Source organism: Giraffa tippelskirchi, chromosome 2 (assembly GCF_054371585.1).
Source record: "Giraffa tippelskirchi isolate mGirTip1 chromosome 2, T2T-mGirTip1v1.2.pri, whole genome shotgun sequence".
NCBI classification, from domain to species: domain Eukaryota; kingdom Metazoa; phylum Chordata; class Mammalia; order Artiodactyla; family Giraffidae; genus Giraffa; species Giraffa tippelskirchi.
The window spans coordinates 143,207,165-143,223,642 of NC_137276.1; the positions used below are offsets into that span (position 1 = coordinate 143,207,165).

The 16,478-nt window shown below is 38.7% G+C and overlaps 1 protein-coding gene across 1 annotated transcript in view; it reads left to right on the forward strand.

The window, feature by feature from the left end:
- NAALADL2 (N-acetylated alpha-linked acidic dipeptidase like 2) overlaps window positions 1-16,478 on the forward strand; it is a 1,599,429-nt gene that overhangs the window by 59,244 nt on the left and 1,523,707 nt on the right. Inside the window, exon 3 of the mRNA XM_081570965.1 lies at window positions 4,369-4,538. The gene's annotated coding sequence lies outside the window, so the exon portion shown is untranslated. The remainder of the gene's footprint in view (window positions 1-4,368; window positions 4,539-16,478) is intronic.

Consider the following 16,478-nt stretch of genomic DNA (forward strand, 5'->3'; position numbering starts at 1 on the left):
GCTCAGTCATGTCTGAACTTTGTGACCCAATGGACAGCAGCACTCCAGGCTTCCCTGTCCTTCACCATCTCCCAGAGTTTGCTCAAACTCATGTCCATTGAGTCAGTGATGCCATCCAACTATCTTATCCTCTGTCATCCTTTTATCCTCCCACCTTCAATCTTTCCCAGCATCAGGGTCTTTTCCAAAGAATTGGTTCTTTGCATCAGGTGGCCAAAGTATTGTAACTTCAGCTTCAGCATCAGTCCTTCCAATGAATGTTCAGGGTTGATTTCATTTAGAATTGACTGGTTTGATCTCTTTGCTCTCCAAGGGACTCTCAAGAGTCTTTTCCATCACCACAGTTCAAAAGCATCAATTCTTTGGCACTCATCCTTTTTTGTTGTTCAATTCACATCCACACATGACTATTGGAAAAACCATATCTGACTAGACAGATCTTTGTAAGCAGAGTAATGTCTTTGCTTTTTAATATACCATCTAGTGTTGTTATATCTTTTTTTCCAATTTCATGGCTGCAGTCACCATCTGCAGTGATTTGGGAGCCAAAGAACATAAAGTCTCTCACTCTTTCCATTGTTTCCCCATCTATTTGCCCTAAAGTGATGGGACCAGATGCCATGATCTAAGTTTCTTTTATTTTTAAGCCAGCTTTTTCACTCTCCTCTTTCACTTTCATCAAGAGGCTCTTTAGTTCCTCTTCACTTTCTGCAATAAGGGTGGTGTCATCTGCGTATCTGAGGTTATTGACATTTCTCCTGGTAGCCTTGATTCCAGCTTGTGCTTCATCCAGCCCAGCATTTCACATGATGTACTCTGCATAGAAGTTAAATAAGCAGGGTAACAATATACATCCTTTCCCAATTTTGAACCATTCCATTGTTCCACATCAGGTTCCAACTGTTGCTTCTTGACTTGTATGCAGGAAGCAGGTTAGGTGATTTGGTATTCCCATATCTAAGAATTTTCCAGTTCATTGTGATCTACACAGTCAAAGGCTTTAGCATAGTCAATAAAGCAGATGTAGATGTTTTTCTGAAATTCTCTAGCTTTTTCTGTGATCCAGTGGATGTTGTCAATTTGGTCTCTGGTTCCTCTGTCTTTTCTAAATTCAGCTTATACATCTGGAAGTTCTCGGTTCACATACTGTTGAAGCCTAGCTTGAAGGATTTGGAGCGTTACTTTACTAGCGTGTGAGATGAGTGCAATTGTGTGGTAGTTTGAGCATTCTTTGGCATTGCCTTTCTTTGGAACCGGAATGAAAATTGACCTTTTCCAGTCCTGTGACCACTGCTGAGCTTTCCAAATTCACTGACATATTGAGTGCAGCATCATTTTTCAGGATTTGAATTAGCTCAACTGGAATTCCATCACCTCCACTAGCTTTGTTCGTAGTAATGCTTCCTAAGGCCCACTTGGCTTCACACTCCAGGATGTCTGGCTCTAGGTGAGTGACCACACCATCATGATTAACCAGGTCAATAAGACCTTTTTTAAATAGTCCTTCTGTGTATTCTTGTCACCTCCTCTTAATCTCTTCTGCTTCTGTTAGGTCCCTACTGTTTCTATCCTTCATTGTGTCTGTCTTTGCATGAAATGTTCCCTTGGTATGTCTAATTTTCTTGAAGAGCTCTCTAGTCTTTTCCATTCTATTCTTTCCTCTATTTCTCTGCATTGTTCACTTTAAAAGGCTTTTTTATCTCTTCTTCCCAGTCTCTGAAACTCTGCATTCAGATGGGTATATCTTTCCTTTTGTGTCTCTTCTTTTCTCAGCTATTTGTAAGGCCTCCTCAGACAACCATTTTTCTTTTTTGCATTTCTTTTTTTGGGGGAAGGTTTTGATCACTGCCTCCCATACAATGTTACAAACCTCTGTCCATAGTTCTTCACGTACTCTGTCTATAAGATCTAATTCTTCATGAGATGTCTCTTATTCAGCCAATGAGTTGTGTGTCTGAGAACTAGCTAAGGTCTGAAAATTGGGAATGAGATGATAATTGTGGCAATTGTAGGGATGGAAAATTTTCTTATGAAAATGAGGAAATGAAGGTGTGCATGCGTGAATGCCCAGTTGCTTCAGTCATGTCTGACTCTCTGCAACCCCATGGACTGTAGCCTGCCAGGCTCTTGTCCATGGGATCTGGGCAAGAATACTGGCATGGGTTGCCATGCCCTCCTCAAGAGGATCTTTCCAACCCAGGGATTGCACCCCAGTCTAGGTGTGTCTCCTGCCTTGTAGGTGGAATTCTTACTGCTGAGCCACTGGGGAAGCCTGAGGAAATGAAAACCTAGGGGTAATAACTCAGTATATTGCATCTATCTATACTGCTAATATTAACATTAAAAATAGTTATAATAACATTCCCACTCTGGAAATCTTCAGGATACTTTTGATGTATTATAATTCATTTACAAAAGAGATAAAAACACAATATAAGAAACATCATGACCTAACTGCCATTTTCTTCCCCTTCATACTATGAGTCTAAAGTAATTGATACAAATAAGCAAATGAGTGTCAGGCTCTGACTCTGTTGAGATTTGTAGTAGAGTCTTTGTCATCTCTTAATTTCATTCTCTTCTTCCCATGTAATAAAGCTTTAAGTGGCCACATATTTGCCCAACTAAAGATTATAGTTTCCATGTATTTTGTATTTAAAGGTGACCATATGACAGAGTTTTGATGAAAGAGACATAAAAAACAAAACAAGTATTGTGTATCTCTCTGAATCTTACACTAAACATAATTGGGGATTGTCTCCTCTTTCCATTGTTGGGAGATGGTAAGCACTGAAGCATCTTCCTTGAGTTGTATGTATGGGTGTAAACTGTGATTTTAGTGGACAGAGATGACTACAAGGCCAAGACTGTCTTCTTACCTTTGGACACATACATGAACAAGAAATGAATGTCTATCTTATTAGAGCTTTTGGTTCCTTTGTTATAATAGCCTAGTTTGCAATGTAAATAATATAGGGTCCTAGAGAAGAATGAATTTCCCCGGTGGCTCAGTTGCTAAAGAATCTGCCTGCAATGCATAAGACCCACATTTGATCCCTAGGTCGGGAAGATCCTCTGGAGAAGGGGGCATGACAACCAACTCCAGTATTCTTGGGCTTCCTGGGTGGCATTAGTGGTAAAGAATCTGCCTGCGAATACAGGAGACATGAGAAGTGGGTTCAATCCCTGGGTCGGGAAGATCCCCTGGAGGAGGGCATGGCAACCCACTCCAGTACTCTTGCTTGGAGAATCCCATGGACAAAGGAGCCTGGCAGGCTATAGTCCATAGGGTTGCAAAAAGTTGGACATGACTGAATCGACTTAGCACAGAGAAGAATGTGAGTGTAAAGTGTTTCCCCTTCCTGTATTCCTTCTCACTCTGTTGATAGGCATTTCTGAAACAGATCCTGGAGTGAGCACTAGAAATCTTTGAATCCTATTAGGAGATTGCCATTCAGAAATGAGTGGACCCATGAGGGAAGGGTCTTTGACCACGCATGAGCGTGTGAGGTCTCTAAATTAGTCAGGCTCCTACTTCTCCTTACTCTACCTTTAGTTTTTATTAATCTTTTGCATGAATTTATAAAGTAAGGGACACTTATATTAATCCAGGCATGGGTTTAGTTTTTAGAAGGCTTTAGAAATGTTTAAAAATCAACAGAAGTATAATTTGTAAGAAAAAGTCATCTGACTATAAATGAGACCCATTTAATCTTGGAAGAAAAGTTGATGACATAGCTTTTTTTTTTAATTAGTTGCTTTAGACCTCAGTGCTTATATTATCATGAAGCCCAGGCTCTCCTTCATAAGACTTTTTTCCCTCATGTATTGTACAAAATTTGAGGCAGAGTGAGAAAAATGGAAAATGTGACCAGTCCCCTGAGGGGACCTTGTTAGGTTTGCTAGTGTTCGCACTGCCACTTAAACTGGTTCTCTAAACCAGAAAGAAGCATCCCTGGCCCCTGTTGCCACCCTCAGTGACCTAGATCCCAGCACAGGTTTCGATAGAGCACTATGCTCAGGCCCCCAGGGTGAGATTTCCAGGCTCAGCTACTGGGACCAATATGCATAAGCAAATGGGGCCAATGAGGCAAGGGTCACAAGCGCCTACTCTAAGGATATTTTCTTCATTTTCTCAGGCCAAGGGGAAATTGGAAGTGTCTTCGGATTCTGCATAAATGAATTATTGTTTTAAAAAACTTAAAAAATCTCCTGTAAGGATAGATGTCAAAATATATCACTTGCAGTGCTTGCATGTTGAAATTGTGCTTCATTTTTACTTTGTTTTTGTATTTTCTAAATATCTTCAATGAAAAAATTACTTTTTAAATAAGGTTTTTAATGCCATGTGGTTTTTTTTTTTCATAGAATAATGAGAAATGACAACTTTAACAAATGACCTGGTGATTTGGACTCATGAGAGAATGAAGAACACAGGCAAGCACCCACTCTGTAAACTGTAAAGTCAGGCACGTCCAGAGGATAAAGCCACTAAGGTTTGTTTTTCTGGAGCAGAAGCCACTGGACTCCATAACGTGGTAAGAACATTTAAACAATACTTTTGACAAATTCCTGGAGGCCTATTGTGCACTAGCATGGGAGTGAAAGGCTTTCACAGTCATAGGAGGGCCCCCACACACTTGTAAGCTTTTTCTTAGGAGCCCTGCCAGGTTCTCACTGGAGGAATCCAAGAAAGCTTCCACGTGAAATCGCCAAGGAGAGAGAAAGGGTAGCAATTGTGAAAACCTCCCAAAGTTTTCTTCCTAACAAGGGACTATTCTGAAATTTTGTCCCATCCGGAGAAAGGAGACTCTGCCCTAATCCAGCTCTATCCAGTCTTCATGTCTCATCTAAACTGCGAGAAGAGAAGCCATAATCAAGATGAGAGAAAGCATAGAGGAAACAGCGAGGGAGTGTTGTTCCTAGAGAAGGCTGGAGTGTCATAGTGGGAAGGAACAGAGAGGAGAGCAGGAAGGCTAGAATGAGTCATGAGACAAATCGTACTGGATTAGAATCAGAGCCCTCTGTGCTGCAGGGCCAAGAGCTGATGATGCCCCAGTAGCAAGGAACACACCCAATGTCAGTTTCTCATACTTGATGATGATTTGGTCCCATCCTTCCTTATTCTGGGATTCATGAAAATACTCTGTATTTTAGGTCTTTTGAGAATGTCCATTTTCTATTGCTAATTGCTACATTTATTTTTGTGTTACTTGCTTTGCATCTTTAAATATTCTAAAATATAAGTTATAAGGCATGATGAAATAAGCAGTAAAAAGGTGGTAAGTGAAAGCTTTGATTTTTGGACTCTTGGTTGCAAATGATAGAAATCCAACTGAAACCAGTTTAAGGAAAATACGGTGTACATGACTCATGTGTTTGGGAGGTTTAAGAGATTGGGCATAGGTTAGAACGAATATAATGTTCTTAGGCTTTCAGTCTTGATTCTGCTTTCCTCCAGAGATCCTCCATGAGGTGAGAGAGCTGGCTCCCAGCTGCTCTATAGCTAGAGCCTGTAATACTTTACAGAGAGTCACAATTCTCTGTCCCTTAAGAATTACAATTAGTATTTTGAATTAAGAACTGTGCCTGGAGTCAGAGCCCTTTTCTATTTAATAAATAATAAATAGTTTTATCAAATTCATTGGAGGTAGAGAAAACCATTTTACCAAAGACAAGGGGACATGAAAGGGGGGAAAATGTTAACAGATGTCCATTGCATAAACTGGAATGCTAGTATGGAAGATATAAAAGTTACATCTGGAGTTATATTGTATACTTAATGTAAAAATCATGAAAGTGGAGAAATCTCAAAATATACACTATATTAAGAAAGTTGGAGAGAAAGTGTTATGTAGTGTTTGGAATAGGTTATTTTGTCTTTACCTATGCAAGACTTATTAAGTTATTAAAATCATTCTGTATTCTAGTAGTCTTCTTTTTTCTGAATCATTAGATAATCATGTTATTTCTATTTCAAAGAAGATTCTAAATTATATTTAGGACTGTTTTGTATAGCTATTTAAGACATGCTCTAGTATGGAAAATCTCCCAGATATTCATGCTAAGCCATTCATTTAAACATAGCCTGGGTTGCACATACCATTTAATATTTTTTTGACCATTTGGTATATTGATAGAGAAGGAAAAGAGAAATACTCAAGTTGCTTTTCCACTGTACAATCTAGTCATTTATCAATATTTTGGTATAAAATGGATTTTCCAGATGTGAACATATTTGAAAGAGTTTATTACAATATGATGAAAAAGAAAACTGGCAATTATTCAGTTATTCTTTCAGTTAATAAAAGATTCCTGAATACCAAAAATATAATAAGGAACAAAACAAAGTTTACTTTGCATTAGAGGAAAAGAGGAAGAGGTAGAAAAAAACTTGAGTTTAATTTTTGAGTAATTAAAATTTTGATTTCATGCAAAGTTTTTTGGATTCTTTAATGAAACATATCTGTTAGACTGATAGAAAGAAATCCTTTGAACTATTTGAAATATTGATATTTTGGAAAAAATCAATCAATATTAATAGTAATAATAAACAGTAGTAATAATAATAAATAGTAATAAAATTTTTAAAAATATCCTCGTTATTTCAGATATGGAAAATCATTACTGAATGAGGATAGAAAACTTAATTCATAGACTAAATATAGAAAAATGCTTCTTAATGTTGTATGTTAAAAGGAAAGAATAAAGCTTTGTGTATAACTAAATCCTTAGTTCTTTCATGGATCTTTAGAATTTGTCTTTTTCTTGTTTAAGGGAAATTTTATTGCTAGAATTAGTCAAAGTAGACTGAAAGCTATTATAAACAATACCAAAATGTCAGTTACTTAATGCAATGAAATTTTATTTCTCACACACAAAGTCCAAAGCAGATTTTCTAGATTCAAAGTCTCTCTGGTAGCTCTACTCTAAGTAGAAAGTCAAGATCCCAGGCTCTTTTCATCTCATGACTCCTTCACGGAAGAGACAGAGACTGGACATCACAGAAAGACACATTTATTCTGGGTATGGATTTGCTTTACCTGCCAGCAATGCTCGGCCAGTGCACCACTCATGAACTTGCAGAACACCTACATTCACCATCTTGAAATTCCACACAACATTGTTTCACAGCTAGATAAATGAGGCAGCATGATATTCACTAGTCTTTCTGCCTATGTCACTGACTGGGATACAGCATACAGTATATGTTTTGAATACATATAGTGTTGTTTCTCCCCGAGTTGGAATGTGTTGCTCCAGGAATCTAGAGGGAGAAATATGAGTAGCTCGTCTCATGATTATGCCTACTTATCCATTTGTGAAAGTCTGCTTCTTATCCCTAAAACTTTGGATGCTTCTGATTTAGTGATCTCAGTTTCCAGGGAACTAAGGAATATTATCACCAGAAGACAGGACCACTGTTTCACTGAACCTGACTGCCATTTGGCCATTTCAAGCTTTTCATATCACTGAATTAACTGTCAGGGGAGAGTACCTAATTGACTGAAGTGATTGATCCTGATTATCAAAGAGAAATCAGGCTGCTGCTATATAATGGCCAGAGAGGACTAGATCTGGAACCCAGCAGATTCTCTGGGTTACCACCTAACATATGCACATTTAATATTAAAATTAATGGAAAACTACAGAAACACAGAAAAGACAGAATTACTGAGGCATTAAATTCTTTGGAAATAAAGACATGAATCATTTTGTCAGCTTAATAACCATAACCAGCAGAGATACCCTCTGAGGTGCAATGGATAACGAAAGTTATAATTATCAACTTTCTTCTGACTGGTTCCAGAAACAAGGACTCCAGCATTTTGTATATAATACTTTCCCCCTTAAGTTATTATTGTTTTAAATAAAGTTTGGTGATGATAGTGCTTTTACTTTCATCCTCAGTTATAGAGTATCCAAGGCAGGCTTATGATTGAACCAATAGAGGAAGTAACTTAACTAATAGATCAAAAGGGTAATGTTGCTGCTCTTCTCTGTGTCTCTCCTTTTCAGGGAGAGAGTGAGAGTACTGTTGTTTGAATAAATGCAGAAGCATGAAATTGTTGCTATAGCAGTTAAAATATATGAGGAGAGAATGGGCACAGATGCTGAGATGACAAAGGTGAGGAGTGTGCTGGGTGTTAGCCTATGGGTTCTGCTCCAATCCGCTCTTCCATAGTGTCTTCCATGAAGCTGGAGCTAGGATAGTTTACATTTCTGAGACACTGATGAATTTCTTCTAACAGGCAGCACTAAAGAGATTTTGGAAAGTAAAAGAGGAGAGAAGGCACTTTTTTTTCCCTGTCAACATGGTTGGAGCAGCAGCAGTCAGATACGGCCTCAATTGTCTCCTGCTGCTCCCAGAACTGATCTTGTTCCCTCTCAGAGGTATCACCTGCAGCCAAAAGTGCCCCTTGTTAAGAGGTCAGAGTACTATCTTCTGGGGACCCTTCTCTGAGCTCCTCAGGTACAAGTCATAGCTGAAAGACACCCTGTAACAAAGACTTCACTTTTTGAAGTTTAGTTTCTGGCTTTTGTTTAAGCCTCACCCTCCCTTTCTCAATTGACCTTATCTTTGAACAGGCTGATAAAGAAGTGCAGCTATGCCTCTTCCTTTGGCACCAGTGGGCAGTTTAAACCTTGAAACCCTCCAGCCCATGCATAGGAATTTCTTCCCTAGCCCACACTGCTAGAGTGGATATGAGCCACTACAGGGACCCAACCACCCCCTCCGCCTCCCTCAAGTCAGTATGAATATACTTGTGCCTACTCTTTCTTCAGGAATCACTTCTATTTGTAATTTCAAATTCTTTTGGTGTGTGGAGTTCTAGTAGCTTCTATATCCTACCCATAATTGGGAGGGAGTCCATTCCACCTTGATGAGATAAGAGGTAACCATAAAATACGGTTCCTCCTTAGAGGACTGAGAGACCAGTCATACATGGTTACTCTCTGAGCTCTGAGGTTTTGGTAACCCATGTCTTTCCTTTTGTTTTCTTAGTATATTTGTTATTACCATTGCATAACAAATTACCAAAACCTAGTGTCTTACACAACCATTTATTATTTCCCAGGTTCTGCAGGTCAGGAATGGGGACACAGGTTAACTTGGCACCTCTGTAATCACAGTTTGTCATGAGGTTGTATTCAAACTGTTGGCAGGCACTGTGGTCTCATCTAAAGGCTTGATGGGTGGAGAAATCAACTTCCACTCTGTCTCCTACAGTTATTGGCAGGCCTCACGTCCTTGACACAAGAGACTTTCTTCCCATAGGACTGTCTCATGACGTGTCACCTGGCTTTCACCAGATGAGTAACTCAGAAGAGAGTGAAAGAAAGTATGCTTAGAGGGCAGCTATAGTCTTTTGTATCCTAATCTTGGAAGTGATATCTCTTTGGTGGTGATTTTCTGGGCTTCCCTGGTGGCTCAGCAGCAAAGAATCTGCCTCCAATGAAGGAGCTGCAGGTTCAATCCCTGGGTTGGGAAAATCTTAAAGAGAAGGAAATGGCAACTCACTCCAGTATTCTTGCCTGGGAAATTCCATGGATGGAGGAGCCTGGCAGGCTACAGTCCATGGGGACATCTCATTCTGCTTTACTCTATTCATTAGGAGTATCACTAGATCCAGCCAATATTCAAAGGGAAGTTATTATACAGAGCACGAATATGAGGAGGTAGAGGTTATGGAGACCATTTTAAGTTCTCCAGTGGTCATGTATGGATGTGAGTTGGACGGTGAAGAAAGCTGAGCGCCAAAGAATTGATGCTTTTGAACTGTGGTGTTGGAGAAGACCCTTGAGAGTCCCTTGGACTGCAAGAAAATCCAACCAGTCCATCCTAAAGGAGATCAGTCCTGGGTGTTCATTGGAAGGACTGATGTTGAAGCTGAAACTCCAATACTTTGGCCACCTCATGCGAAGAGTTGACTCATTGGAAAAGACCCTAATGCTGGGAAGGATTGGGGGCAGGAGGAGAAGGGGACAACAGAGGATGAGATGGATGGATGGCATCAATGACTCTATGGACATGGGTTTGGGTAAACTCCGGGAGTTGGTGATGGACAGGGAGGCCTGGCGTGCTGCCATTAATGGGGTCGCGAAGAGTCAGACACAACTGAGCAACTGAACTGAACTGAACTGATGACATCCAGTCCCAGGGGTGGTAGCTGTTTCCGGCAATTGTCTCTGAATTACTTTCTATTTCTTCAGCTACAGATTACAACCTGTGTAATCATTGCCCTGTTATTAAATCCCCTCTCTTTGAAAAGTGTGGTTTATTTTTCCTCACTTAATATGGAGAGATAGAGTACTTAAAGAAATTCTGCTAGAGTTTCTCCAACCATCCAGCTCACAAATAAAGACAGCATAGCATACTGTCATCCCTTTTCCATTGGTCAGAATCCAGTTACTTGACTAATACAACTGCATGGGAAGCTGAGAAATGTATGAAGGAAAGCGACATTAGTGAAATTAACATCTTCTGCCACACTTTAATATTCAAGAAGCAACACACACATTTTCAATACCTCCTGGATGCTACTTTCTCAGCTAAGTAACTTTCTTTACACAAATTTCTGCAAAATCTCAATATTCTCTATAAACAGTGTGATTTGAATTTATTTATTTTTCATTGACTTACTCATATTAAGGCCATTAATTTCTCAAAAGCACTGGAAATAAATAGCAGGGACCTTATATAGTTAACAATTACAGAGAGTCTCCAGGTCAAAGGACTTTAACACAAGAATTATTATCTTTTAGTCACTATAGAATTAAAATATTAGTACTTGATTCCAAACAGTATTTTCAGCAAAATAATAAGAAATTGGACAGTCTATTAGCATAAAACACACTGTACTTTATGAATTAATTTCTTTATTACTGGAAACTTTAAAATCCTTAGAGAGAAATAAATATGAATTTTATTTGTGTGTGAAGGTTTATCTGAACTTTTCAAGTGGTACAGATCTTTATAGTCAAAATAGATGTAAATAAAATTCATAGTTTAGTTAGCAGGAATTCGTAATAGTAAATTTCAGCACTTTGTAACTATGACAGGAGGATTATTCAATTTCAAAATAAATTTTCCAACTTCATCTTTTTATACATTATGGAATTATGGATACAATTCGGCATTTGTTTTGTTTATTTAAAATTTTATTTATTATTTTTGGCTGTGCTGGGTCTTTGTTGCTGCAGCAGGCTTTCTGTAGTTGCAGTGAGTTGGGGCTTCTCTCTAGTTGTCGTGTGTGGGCTTCTCATTGCAGTGGCTTTTCCTGTTCAGGAGCTAGGGTTCAGTAGTTGCTGCACATGGGCTTAGTTGCTCTGTGGCAAATGGAATCTTCCTGGACCAGAGATCAAACCCATGATCCCTGCATTGGCAGACAGATTCTTTTATTTTATAAAAAAAAATAATAATAATAATTTGGTATTAGAGTATAGCTGATTGACAAACAATGTTGTGATAGTTTCAGGGGAACAGTGAAGGGACTTAGCCATACATAATACATGTATCATTTCTACCCCAAACTCCCCTCCCATGCAAGTTTGGCAGGTAGATTCTTAACCACTGGACCAACAGGGAAGTCTCTGTTTCTTTTTTTTAAATTTTTCAAGCAGGTAATATATTTACATATTCCCTCAAAAGAAAACAAAAATGTATGCAATGAAAAGGCTCTTTTCACCCCTTCCTCAGTCCAATCAGCGCATTAAATTTCCCCTTTATATGAGTAAATATTGCTGATTTCATACATTTCCTTTCAGAATTTCCTTCAGTTCAGTTCAGTTCAGTAACTCAGTCAAGTCCAACTCTTTGTGACCCCATGGACTGCAGCACACCTGGCTTTCCTGTCCATCACCAACTCCTGGAGCTTGCTCAAACTCATGTCCATCGAGTTGGTGATGCCATCCAACCATCTCATCCTCTGCCATCCCCTTCTCTTTCTGCCTTCAATCTTTCCCAGCATCAAGGTCTTTTCCAATGAGTCAGTTATTCACATCAGGTGGCCAAAGTATTGCAGCTTCAGCTTCAGCATCAGTCCTTCCAATGAATATTCAGGGTTGATTTCATTTAGGATTGACTAGCTTGATCTTCTTGCAGTCCAAGGGACTCTCAAGAGTCTTCTCCAACACCACAGTTCAAAAGCATCAATTCTTTGCTGCTCAGCTTTCTTTATGGTCCAACTCTCACATCCATACATGACTACTGGAAAAACCATGGCTTTGACTAGAAGGACCTTTGTCAGCAGAGTAATGTATTTGCTTTTTAATGTGCTGTCTAAGTTTGTCATAGCTTTTCTTCCAAGGAGCAAGCATCTTTTAATTTCATGGCTGCAGTCACCATCTGCAGTGATTTTGGAGCTCAAGAAAATAGTCTGTCACTTTTTCCATTGTTTCCCCATCTATTTGTTATAAAGTGATGGGCCTGGATGCCATGATCTTAGTTTTTTGAAAGTTGAGTTTTAAGCCAGCTTTTTCACTCTCCTCTTTCACTTTCATCAAGAGGCTCTTTAGTTCTTCTTTGCTTTCTGCTATAAGGATGGTGTCATCTGCATATCTGAGGTTATTAATATTGAGTGCAGCAATTTCACAGCATCATCTTTTAGGATTTGAAAAAGCTCAGCTGGAATTCCATCACCTCCACTGGCTTTGTTCATATTGATGCTTCCTAAGGCCAACTTGACTTTGCACTCCAGGATGTCTGGCTCTAGGTGAGGGATCACACCATCGTGGTTATCTGGGTCATTTTTTTGACCCAGATTAAGATCTTTTTTCGTATAGTTATTCTGTGTATTCTTGCTACATCTTCTTAATATCTTCTGCTTTTGTTAGGTCCATACTGTTTCTGTCCTTTATTGTGCCCACCTTTACATGAAATATTCCCTTGGTATGTCTAATTTTCTTGAAGAGATCTCTAGTCATTCCCATTCTATTGTTTTCCTCTATTTCTTTGCATTGATCACGTAGGAAGGCTTTCATATCTTTCCTTGCTATTCTTTGGAACTCTTCATTCAGATGGCCATATCTTTCCTTTTTTCCTTTGCCTTTTGCTTCTCTTCTTTTCTCAGCAATTTGTAAGACTTTCTCAGACAACCATTTTGCCTTTTTGCATTTCTTTTTCTTGGGGATGGTTTTGATTACTGCCTCTTGCATAGTGTTATGAACCTCCATGCACCTAGTTCTTCAGGTGAGCTGTCTATCAGATCTAGTCCCTTGAATCTACTTCTCATTTCCACTGTATAATCATAGGGGATGTGATTTAGGTCATACCTGGACGGCCTAGTGGTTTTCCCCACTTTCTTCAATTTAAGCCCGAATTTCGCAATAAGAAGCTGATGATCTGAGCCACAGTCAGCTCCCAGCCTTGTTTTTGCTGGCTGTATAGAGCTTCACCATCTTTGGCTACAAAGAATATAATCAATCTGATTTTGGTATTGCCCATTTGGTGATGTCCCTGTGTAGAGTCTTCTCCTGTGTTGTTGGAAGAGGGTGTTTGCTATGATCATTGCGTTCTCTTGGCAAAACTCTATTAGCCTTTGCCCTGCTTCATTCTGTACTCCAAGGCCAAACTTGACTGTCACTCCAGGTATCTCTTGGCTTCCTACTTTTGCATTCCAGTCCTCTATGATGAAAAGGACATCTTTTAGTTAGTTTAGAAGGTCTTGTTAGTGTTAGTTTAGAAGTTCTTGTAGGTTTTCATAGAACTGTTCAACTTCAGCTTCTTCTGCATTAGTGGTTGGGGCATAGACTTGGTTTACTGTGATATTGAATGGTTTGCCTTGGAAACGAACAGAGATCATTCTGTTGTTTTTGAGATTACACCCAAGTACTGCATTTCAGACTCTTCTGTTGACTGTGAGGGCAACTCCATTTCTTCTAAAGGATTCTTGCCCACAGTAGTAGATATAATGGTCATCTGAATTAAATTTTTCCATTCTGGTCCATTTTAGTTCACTGATTCCTAAAATCTCAGTGTTCACTCTTCCCATCACACGCATGTACAGGTATAACCGTATTTCCTCTTTATAAAAAGTACTAAATTTTAAATACTGTTCTGTACTTTGTTTTTCTATATTGTTATACTTTCCAAAACTGTTTACGGAAAAGTTCTTCATTCTGTTTCTTTATTTTCCCTCCAACAACTGTATAGTACATTCTATTATATAAATGTGTTAAAGTTACTTTTACCACTGTCCTATAGATGGACTTTTAGGTTATTTTTAAACTTTTGTTATTATAATGAATAATGTACATGCATTATTTCTATAGAAGCAACTCTTAAAAGCAATTTTCTGGTTCTGGAATATAATTCTGGTATTTGTAATTTTGACCATTACTAAACAGTTCTCTGTACTCTGCTAAGTTGTTTCAGTCATGTCCGACTCTTTGCAACCCCATGGACTAGAGCCCACCAGGCTCCTCTGTCCATGGGATTCTCCAGGTAAGAATACTGGAATGGGTTGCCATTTCCTACTCCAGGGGATCTTCCTGACCCAGGGATTGAACCCATGTCTCTTACGTCTCCTGCATTGGCAGGTGGGTTCTTTACCACTAGTGCTACCTGGGAAGGAGCCAAACAGTTCTCTGTAGGGGCTGTGTAATAATTTATACTACATTCAGAAATGTATGAGAATGCCTATTTCCTACAGTTATTTTTCCAATGGAAATTCTAATTACTTGAGAATTCTTAGTTGTGACCTTGTCCATAAACAAAACCCATAAAGTGACCACTCTTCAACCTAACTAGATTGTCTAAAAAGAGAAGAGTGTTGATTTTTATATTTGAATAGTTTCAAGTAGACCTCTGCTAAAATATGTACAATATATCGTTGTAAATAAGTATCTATATTGTTGACAGAGCAAAACAAGGATATATATCTTTAAGACTGTCCTCCCCTATTGAACTGGATTAACTCTCCATCTGGAAACAGTGCTGTCAGCTAAAGTTCAAATTTGGCTGGAGAATCTGACTTCAACTTTGATACAGTCTTTAGTATTCTAGAAATTAGTTTTGAAAACTCTGAATTTGTTAGGGCTTTTTAACCAGTGCTTCTGTTATGTGGTGATTTAGAAACAGATAATGTTGTAACAATGCTCGGAATGCAACATGAAAGCCTCCCTACCCTGAAGTTGTAAGTTAGAACAATATGGTCTTTTGCAGTCAAAACAATCGATCCTTCCCAAAATAATCTTTTATGAAATCTTAAATAAAAATCATATTAGCACTCTAAGGTTAAAGTCAGTTGTGTAAAAGGGACTTATTACCAAATTGATATAAATTAATTATAACTGTTATATATATAAAATGTCTTGAAAAGTGGATACTATACTTTACATTATTAATATCGATGAATGATGAATTTAAAAGCTTTAAAAGCAAACACTTGTGAGTCTAAATCTACTTTTGAATAAATTCACAAAATGCTCACAAGCCCATGAGGTTTAGTTTACAATGCCATAAGTCCAACTGAAAAAACACATTCATGTCATTCTGGTGACTGAGTTGTTAATGGGCACACAAAGTCAGGTGGTAGATTTTTGTCTTTACCTAAAATCAATGGATCTACCTTAGACCAAAACCTCTCAGGCAAGGCAGGCTTTTTTTAATTTGAATTGACCAGATATTCTAGGTTCCCAGCTTTAGTTTGTATTGCCTCTTTGTCTAAAGCAAGTCACAGGCCTTTATATTACAGCCAAAAGTTCAAAGGTTTCCTTAGAAAAGCCTCCTAATCTCCTAATTTTGGGGCCTTGGTTTTGTTTTCTGACTCCTTCTAGTTCAAGGGCTTCACACCATTTAAGATTTTATCTCTTTGTTTCACTTTAATAAAGGTTTAATGATAATGTTTGCTTCAGCCTGAAGGCTTAGCAAAACTGAAACAGAGAGTGGGATTCTTATCTTACTTGGGTTTTTCCCAATTCTGCAAAAATTAATCCCCTCAAATATTTTGCTTGTGTTTCTACACTGACAAAGGCACCTACAAGCCTTTTACCCTGCAGGAGATCCCCTAGAAATATACAAATCTGCAGAAATTCTTCTAGGAGAAGCTGATAGAGGGTTTTTTGTTGTTGTTGTTTTGTTTTTCTTTGTTGTTTTCTTTTTTCTCCTTTTTTTTCTTTTATTTCTATTTGAAAGCCTGGGTGATAGAGCAAGGTACCTATTTTCCTTTATCTGATAGAGAAAACTCTCCCCTAGCCTTTGGTGTAGAGAAGGCAATGGCACCCCACTCCAGTACTTTTGCCTGGAAAATCCCATGGACGGAGGAGCCTGGTGGGCTGCAGTCCATGGGGTCGTGAAGAGTCAGACATGACTGAGCGACTTCACTTTCATTTTTCACTTTCGTGTATTGGAGAAGGAAAAGGCAACCCACTCTAGTATTCTTGCCTGGAGAATCCCAGGGACGGGGGAGCCTTGTGGGCTGCCGTCTATGGGGTCGCACAGAGTGGGACACGACTGAAGTGACTTAGCAGCAGCC